The sequence below is a fragment of the Elephantulus edwardii genome, unplaced genomic scaffold (genome assembly GCF_000299155.1).
Source record: "Elephantulus edwardii isolate Elephantulus edwardi_28Jun2011 unplaced genomic scaffold, EleEdw1.0 scaffold00240, whole genome shotgun sequence".
In the NCBI taxonomy this organism is placed as follows: Eukaryota; Metazoa; Chordata; class Mammalia; order Macroscelidea; family Macroscelididae; genus Elephantulus; species Elephantulus edwardii.
The window spans coordinates 3,610,138-3,620,014 of NW_006399990.1; positions in this window are offsets into that span (position 1 = coordinate 3,610,138).

The window sequence follows — 9,877 nt, forward strand, 5'->3', positions numbered from 1 at the left end:
CCAATGGGAAATACATATCCAACTGTTGTTATGAAACTACCAAAGTTAATTACTGAAGATAGTTGGATTATTTTTTTGCTTATCTTTATTCTACTGAGATTCTGCACCATTTACATGTAGCATTGCAGGGTAAGTTCACTCCTGACACAGCCAATTATATAAGTCTATGAACAGATATTTTATTATGAGAACAATAGAGACAGACGGCTCAGACTCTGTGATGAAAGTAGATTAAAGAGAGGTCACCCTGACATACATAATTAGTTTTAGAATGTTAAATTAATAGGTAGGATGCCCCTAAGGCAACGACACATTTAGGTTGAAGCTGCAGCATCTTAGTCTAGTTCCTGTCTGCTGTTGTCAGTGCTGACATGGTTTAATGCACTGATGGTGGAACGGCATAAGGTAATATGGAAAAATTAAATGCCTGTATAAACAAATTTTCATAACATTATGGCCATACTACATATATTTCCCTCCAGAAACATTTGTGCAGCTGATTTATTATGCAAATTCTTAAAAGGAGAATAACTCGAACATATAAATCTTTGGATATCTTATTAGAACTAAGTGTGTATTTAAACAGATGTTCAATAACCAATCAATGGTAATATCTAGAGAAATTTTAATTTAGTGCTTTATACTTTCTGTATGTTAACTTTAAAGTGGAAAGGGTAAATAAAAGACATTTTTTTTCCATCTATACATGCTGTCTGTTTTTCCATCTATGTGAAGATAAAAAATAATATTCCTCTCATAGTTGATCTACAAGAGATGTATACACTGATTTTAATAAATGGATTGATAACATTTGGATGAAGATGACGATGATGATGATGATGATGATGATGATGATGATTTATCTCTTTGAGTAAAGAGAAGTGTAACACCTATGTAGACAGACTTTTTAAAATACTTGGTACTTTTAGGGCAAGTTTGAAACATTAATAGGCAGACATGAAGTACAGTGTGTGTCATATAAAATGTTCGTCTATGGTAAAAATGTAGTGAATTGGTTCACATTTTAGAATTCAGTAGTGAATTCCTTCCCTCCTCATTCTCTATAGCCTTGTACCCTCCCCTTCTCTTTGTGGACTTTTATCCACATCTTACTAGTTATCCTTCTACTTTTACAATAATGGTCTCATGCAGTATTTGTCCTTATGAGACAATTCACTCAGAAAAATGTCACTAGATTTTCCCATGTTATACAGTATTTTAAAAAATTGTTCCTCCTTAAAGAAAAGCTTGGAAGAACTCTAGAAGTCCTAATCCACAACATAAAGAGTCTTCCTAGTATCCCGAAAAACCTATAACTAGGAGAATATAAACTAGATGAATAGGACCTTCTAATCAAATCCCTATGCACATCCAAAAACTTCTCCAACAGGGTAAAAACGGAAGCCACAGACTGGGAAAAAGTAGTCGGTAATGACATATCAAATAAGGGACTTATATCTAGAATTTATAAAATACTTGAGCACCACAACAAGACAAAGGTAAACAATCCAATTGAAAAATGGGCAGAGGATATGAACAGACACTACAACAAAGACATTCAGATGGTCAACAAGCACATGAAGAAATGTTCAAAACACCTAGGTCTTAGAGAGATGCAAATCAAAACAACTATGAGGTATCATCTCACCCCAGTAAGAATGGCAAAATTTAACAGAACAGCAAGTAACAAATGCTGGCGAGGTTGTGGAGAAACTGGAACCCTTATTCACTATTGGTGGAAATGTAAAATGGTGTAACCACTGTGGAAGGCGGTGTAGCATTTTCCAAAAAAGTTGCAATTAGAGGTACCATTTGACTCAGCAATTCCACTACTGGGAATATACCCCAAAGAGACCATAACTGCTACCCAAGCAGATATTTGCACACCTATGTTTTATCAGGGCTTTGTTCACAATAGCAAAGAGTAGGAAACAACCTGAGTGCTCATCAACAAATGAATGGATAGAGAAGCTCGGGTATATTCACACAATGCTGCACTGAAAAACAAGGAACTCATGCAATATTATTCAAAATGGGTGACCCTGGAGGAAATTATGCTGAGTGAAATATCTCAGTCACAAAAGGACAAATACTGTATAATGTCACTGTTGTAAAACATGACTGACATTAGGATTGGGAGGAGACTGAGAAAGACGAGATAAATAATGTAAACTGCATTGAAACAGATGAGGGAAAATAAACTGTTTAAAAGGGATATGTGATTAGATATTATTGTCATGATAGAAGTCCAGCATGAAGGCTGCACAGAAAAGTGGGCCTGTGGGGTGGGATTGTAAAACAATGAATAGATTTTTCTTTTACTTTTCAATGAAAAAAGTGAATTGGGGTGGGGAGAGAGGTGAGCAGTGAGAAAAGTGCAACAATGGATGAGTGGAAATCCAAAGTCTCTGTAAATTTTCATTAAAATTAATAATCTTAAAAATGACAATAAAAAATAAACTAGATCTTAGAAAAACAAAAATATTAATAAAAAAGTATTTAGTAATTTTATGCTAATAAATATGTTAGTCTATATGAAAAAGACAAATTCTTTTGAAGATTAAAAAATTGTTGCTCCTTGGGGCTGCATAGTATTCCATTTTATGAATATATCATGGAGTTTCAATCCATTCATTTGTTGTTGGGCATTTGGATTATTTCCATTTTCTTATTATTAGAAATACCACTGCTGTGAACATAGGTATACAAATCTCTGTGTCCCAGTTCTATTTTCTTTGTTAGTATATCCCTATACAATAGCTGGATCATATGAGATATCTATGTTCTTTTGGAGAAAATATCCAAGTGCCTTCTAAGTAGTTTGGAATCTTGAGAGTTTCACTCTCTCCACATAATCTCCTACATTTATTGCTTTCTGTTTTGTTGAAATTTGCTACTACTTCAGAGTGAGATGGCATCTCACTGTGGTTTGGATCTGCATCTCTTTTTTTTTTTTATATCTGCATCTCTTTTATTTATTGTCAGTGATTTTGAGAATTTTTCATGTGTTTGTTGGCCATCCATATGTCTTTCTTTTTGAAAAGTATTTCCATGACTTTTGCTCACTCTGTAATTTTGTTATCAGTCATTTCCCTGTGAAGGCCCTGTAGTGTTCTATAAACATTCGTTATGATACCCTTGTCTGAGATGTCATTACCAAATGTTTTTTTTGGTTTTTTCTCAGTCTGTAGGTTTTCTTTTCATTCTACAGAGGGGAAAAATTGAAGCACACAGAGCCATTATTTTTAGGTGCTCTCATTTGTTGATTTTGTCCTCTCCTGGTTATGCATTTTTACTACATTTGAAAGCTTATTTATTCCATAGGCTAGGCATTTTAAATTTGATCCTGTTTTTTTCTGTTATGATCTTTATGGTTTGGGGCTTTACTCCTACGTCTCTGATCCACCTTGAGTTGATTTTTGTATATGGTATAAGATATAGATTCTACTTCAGCTTTCTGCAACTAGTTTAATATTCAAGCACCATTTATTGAAAAGGTTATAGTTCCCTTATTTAATAAGTTTTGTTTTCTTGTCAAATACCAGTTTATCATAGGTAGATGGGTTAATATCTGTGTTATCAATTCTGTTATCTTTCAGGACCATAGATTAAAAAATCTCTAACAGAATTATAGCCAATAGAATTCAATATTTAATCAATTGGGGTTGGTAATAGGTATGCAAAGATACTTCAACATAAGAAAACAATCAAGATAATTCTTCACATTAACAGAGCAAAGAATACGAACCACATGATCCAATCAATTGATATAGAAAAGGCCTTTGATGAATTTTAATACCCATTCCTGAACAAAACATTCACCAAATAGGAATAGAAGTAAATTTCTTCAACAAAGACAAAAGTATATACACAATAGTAACAACCAACATCATTCTCAATGATGAAAACTAAAGGCATTTCCTTTTCTATCACGGACCAGACAAGGATGTCCACTATTAACACTCCCATTCAATTTTGTATTGCAAGTACTTGCTAGGGTAATAAGATAAGAAAATAAAACAAGAGCCATCCAAGTCAGTACAGAGTTTGTAAAGTTTTTGCTTATGCAGATGATGTATTAGTTAGTGTACACAGAAAACCCCAAAGATTCAACACTCAAAACAAAACAATCAAACAAACAAAAAAACAAACCATTAAACCTAGAAGACCAACTTTGTAGAGTGGTAGGCTATAAGATCAATACATAAATATCAGAGGGATTTCTTTACAGTAGCAATGAAAACATAGAAAAGAAGAACTTGAGAATGCAATACCATTTAGAATAGCCAACCACAAACTGAGATATTTGGGGGAAAAGCCTAACTAGAGACACAAAAACTGTTTGCAACAAAAATACAAATAAATGCTACAATAAAACAAAAAAAAAAACCCTGACTAAATGGAAAAATATTCTTTGTTCATTGTTAAGAATCTTGACAAAGTAAAAATGGCAATCCCACCAAAAGCAATCTACATGCTTAATACAGATATCCCAATACAGATATCATTCATTTTTCAAAGAGATAGAAAAGGCAATTAGCAAGTTTATTTAAAGGAAAGAGACCTTGAATAAGTAAAGCTCACTATTTAATATTTCTTTAGCTTAACTTTGAACATTAGTAATTAATGGTCTATTCCAGTCAGTATCTGTCCTGCTTTTCACAGTTGGTACTGAGCTTCTCCAAAATTCTTCCCACAGATGTAATCAATCTGATTTCTTTGTAATCCATTAAATGAGATCTATATGTATAATCGCTATTCTTTTTTTTCTATTACTCTGATTTATTTACAAAGTTTGAATACATTGTTTGTCTTTAAAAGACCCTTTCCATATTCTTCACCCCACCTACCCATTGAATTGTGCAACCCTGTGATTAACACCCTACTCCTCCAGACTCACCCCTCTATTTCCACCCTCTCCTTTGCCGTGGATCCTCATAACTATTCTATAATAATGGTTTTATGCAGTTTTGTCCTTGTGGGACTGAGTTAGTTCACTCAGCATAATGCTCTTTAGTCCCTCCCAAGTTAGGTAGTAATTTACAAAATGATTGCTCCTGTGTGCTGTGTAGTATTCCACTATATGAATGTACCACAACTTCTCAATCCATTTGTTCGTGGTAGTACATCTGGGCTATTTTCCATGTTCTTGAGATGGCGAATAATGCTGCTATGAACACTGATGTACAAATTTCCATGTGAGCCTCAGTTCTCATTTTCCTGCGTATATTCCAATCAATGGAATAGCTGGGTCATATGAAATGTCTATGTTCAGCTTTTTTTATATAGTTACCATTCTTCAGTGTACAGGGATAATTAGAAATATTGCAAGTTCAGTCCTAAACCATCACAATAAAGTTATTATTGTGATAAAGTGAGTCATAGAGGTTTTGATTCCCCAATCAAATAAAATACATTTTCATTTATATTTTATTCTATTAAAGTGTACCCTAGGATAATGTACAGTTTGAAATATTGTAAGAATACTTACATCATAACCGAGACACAGAGTAAGTATATCTTGTTATAAAAACTGTCACTAATAAACTTGTACAATTCCGGATTGTCAACATTCTTACATTTCAGAAAAACAAAGAAACAAACAACAAAATATGTACTATTAAGAAAGCACAGTAAGACAAATTATGACAAGAATATATTCATGTCGAGGCATAATAAAGTGCTTAATTATTATCATGCAGCAGATGATATCACTTAGATAGTTGTGTTGCTAATCCAAAATCTATGCCTTCCTTGCATTTGAAAAATCTGGTGGCTGCCTGAGAGGAAGATGGATAGTATCCTCTTGCGCCATATTTGTCCCTATTCCCAAAAAAAGTGATCCGACAGAATGTGAAAATTATCTACACAACTTTGAAACAGATGAGGAAGAGAACTGTATAAAAACACTATATAATCAGGTATTATTGGCATAACAAGACTCCAGAATAAGAGTGGCATAGTAAAGTGGTCTGGAGTGGGGGTGGGGGACTGTATAGCAATGAAAGATCTTTTTTTTCCCAAGGGAAAAAGGCTATCTGGATGGGAGGGTGGACAGGAAGAAAAATGTGCATCATTGAAAGATTGGAAATCCAAGTTCTTTATAAACTTTAATTAAAATATCAGTAAAAAATTTACAACTTCAAAAAAAGAAAATTGTTAAATAGTATTATTACTATCACATGCAAACAAAATACTGCTGAAGATTGTCCAGAAATTGCTAGAACAGTGCACTGACTGAGAATTGCCAGACGTTCAATCAGAATTTAGAGGAAAGAGGCCTAGGAATAAAGGATTTCATAGCTAATGTTATGTGGATTTTGCCTGAAACCAAGGAATAGCAGAAGGATGTCTATTTATGTTCTATTAAATATCCAAAGGCATTAACTGTGTGGACATTGAGGTGAATGATAATTTAGGAACACTTCTTTTGCTCATATAAAAATTATACCTAGGCCAAGAAGCTGTTATCTGAAGAGAGCAAGCAAAGACTGCATGGCTTAAAGGCATAAAAGTGCTTCAAGGTTGAATCCTTTCATCCATACGTATTAAACTTTTATGATGGGCAAATCATTCAAGAATCTGGACTTTATGAATAAGAATGTACTTTTTCATCAGGATTAGAGGAAAATTCATCAACCTTGCATTATGCAGTTGACACATCTAACTTGATGAACATGAGGAGGAATAGAAGTACTTGCTGCAGAAGATCAAAGACTATGCTATGCTTTTCAGTATGGATTATATCTTAACATCAAGAAGACAAAAATGGTCACCACAGGACTAATAAACATTTGAGTTGTGATGTTAGAGGAGAGTACTGAATATCTTATTTACAGCCAAAATAAACAACAGATATGTCCTGGAAAATATGCAGTCGGATTACTCCTTAGAGGTTTCATCAAACATCTTTGTCTCATGGTGACATGTTGACAGGAGAGGATATTCGTTGTCGAGTGGCATCATGCTTGGAAAAGTGCAGGGATAGTGAAGGAGAGGAAGATTCCCCACCAGATAGATTGACCCAGGGTCTGCAGCAATGAACTTGAGTGTGTCAGAGACTGTGAGGATGGTACAGGTTAAGATAGAGTTCTAACACACAGTGACTTTTAGCAGAGTCAAGGAAATGTGTGTCTAGAGGTTCAGGGAATATTCCTGGGCTTGTTTAGTGGTTTCTTTCTTAGTACTGGTTTAACAAATTGTCACAAAGTAGATGTATTATGTAAACAGATATATAATCTCTTGAAGCTCTCTGGGTGCCAGGAATACAAAATCTAGGGAAAGTCCTTCTTTCCAAAATATTAACACTTCTAGATTAATGGCTGTATAGATTCTGCCTCTGTCACATGTTTTTTTCCCCTTCTGTTTTTTATAGGGTCACTTGTTATTGCTTTAGAGCCCACTAGATAATCTAACATAATCTCATATGTAGATCTTTAACTTATTTATGTCTGTAAAGATGTTTTCTCCCATGTTACATTCCCAGATTCTACAAGATTAGGGCATTTACATAGTTTTAGAATCCATCATTCAATGTGTTACAACTAGAAAGAAAAAATGCCAGACTGACAGAGACCTGACAATGCCTTAATTCAGTCAGCCACATCTAACAAGAAAATATTAAAATTGAAACTTCTGTAAAGTAGATATGACTTGGTCACCTTTGACTAAATGACGAAAATCCAAATCCACAGTACAACTGGTAGCTTGTAGAAGATCTCAAACATTACAAAATGAAGGTCCACTCTCAAGACAAGACATGAGTAGTAACACTCTTGTAGTAGGTCTAATCTGTTGTTATGTTGTTCTGTGCCGTTGAGTCACCTGCAAACCATAGAGACCTATGTACAGAGGCTCTGAAGGCTGCCTTGTCCTAAGCCAGTCATACTGATTTTGACATATCAACCTTCATTACCCCAGTTACTTTATCATTCCATCTCATCGAGGATCTTCCTATCCTGCACTGTCCCTCCACCGTATCAAGCATGATATCCTTCTCCAATGACCGGCCCCTACTGGCTAAGTGCCCAAAGTATGTGAGACAGAGCTTCAAATCCTAACCTCCGAAGAGAAACTTGGTTTCACCCCCTCCAGTACAGACCTATTTGTTTTCTTGGCCGTCCATGGTGTAGTCAAGACTCTTCTCCAGCATCACAATTCAAAGGCATCAATTCTTCTCTCGTCCTCAGTCATTGTCCAACTCTCTGATGCACAGCAAGTAACTGCAAAGATGATTGCCTGGATTAGGTGCACCTTAGTCTCTATACTGACATCATTGCATCTCAGTATTCTGGAAAGATCCCTGACAGCAGATTTTCTCAGCGCAATGTGTCTTTTGATTTCCTGACTGCTGGTACCAAGTGTTGATCATGGAGCCAAGCAAGCTGTAATTGTTAACAACTACAATCTCTTCAGCTGTCATGGTGCTGCCAATTGGCCCAGTAGTTTTAGTCTACTCCTTTTAATAATATTTATGCTATTCTTTGCAACTTTCTTCTCTGGAATTCTCCTTCTACCTTATTGCTACCCCTTTCAATTAATGACTATGGATTTCAAAATCATTGACTGATAGACTGAACCTCTCAAATCTGATTCTTGGAGTCCTTTGTCATAAATCCTGGTATGATCTCCTGGTTGTCCATCTTTATAGGGCTAGTTTTAACAATTCTTCTGCCACTAACCTAATGCTAAAGTTTGTGTCTCCCAGGCTCAAAGCATTCCATATTAAAGCAGATGCTTCTGCAAAAATTATCAACCATAGTATTCAACCCAGCCTCTCCCCACATTTGATACAGTAGCCAGAACATTTAGGGACCCACAGAAGATGGGTCATGCCAACTCCAGTATGAAGAAGCTAGGAGTGGTCATTGCTCAAAAACCACTAAAAGATTTAAAGGGCTTGCTTTCTTCACAGGGTAGGAGGGAATGTTAGAATTAGAAATAACAAGGTGGGAGATAGAGAAGTTTATGTATGAAAAAATGAGCTATCAGAATCAAGAAGAATATAATGATACATGTGTAATTAGTGTTTTATGTGTATGCGCGATGTCAAAGGCAGTGGACTGGAATAAGTATTGCCTAGCATGCTTTAAACTCTTCATAATATCCTCTCATTGGACCAGCCTCCAGCTCCAACGCATCAAGATGAGGAAGCATTATATACCCTTTTACCTAGGTGGCATGTGTCCACTTGGATTTCTTTCTGGGAAGGTTAGGCTGTCCCTTTAGTGATACACCTGTACTAAAAAATCTATCTTTACATTTTTACCTGTTTTAAAAAATGCCACAAATGTGTTACATTTATCCAAACAAATTTTAATTAATTAATAAATTCAGTATCTTCACTCAAAGGAACACACTATCCTACTTTCCAAGGGTATGTTTACAATCTGAGCACTGAAGACTTTTGAGGTCCTATGTAAAGGGTTCTCCTGGTCCAGATAGAATTGAGGCTTATAGGTTAGGGAATGAAACATAGAATTTATTTCAGTTCTAAGGCATCCTGTGAGTTCAATTTACAATCTTCACAACCACACAAAAGTGCCTCTCCATTTCCTTAGTGTTGTTGTTGTTGTTATGTGCCGTCGAGTCATTTGCGACTCATAGCGACCCTATGCACAACAGCCCTAAACACTTTTCTATCCTGCGCCAACCGCACCGCCTCTGACACACCCATCCCAATTACCCCAGCCACCGAATCAATCCATCTCATAGAGGGCCTTTCCCTCCTGCACTGTCCCTCCACCCTCCCAAGCATGATGTCCCTCTCCAAGGACCTGTCCCTCCTGGCAACATGTCCAAAGTATGTCAGACGAAGCCCCAGAATCCTTGCCTCCAAGGAGTAGCTTGGTTTAATCCTCTCCAAGATTAATCTGTT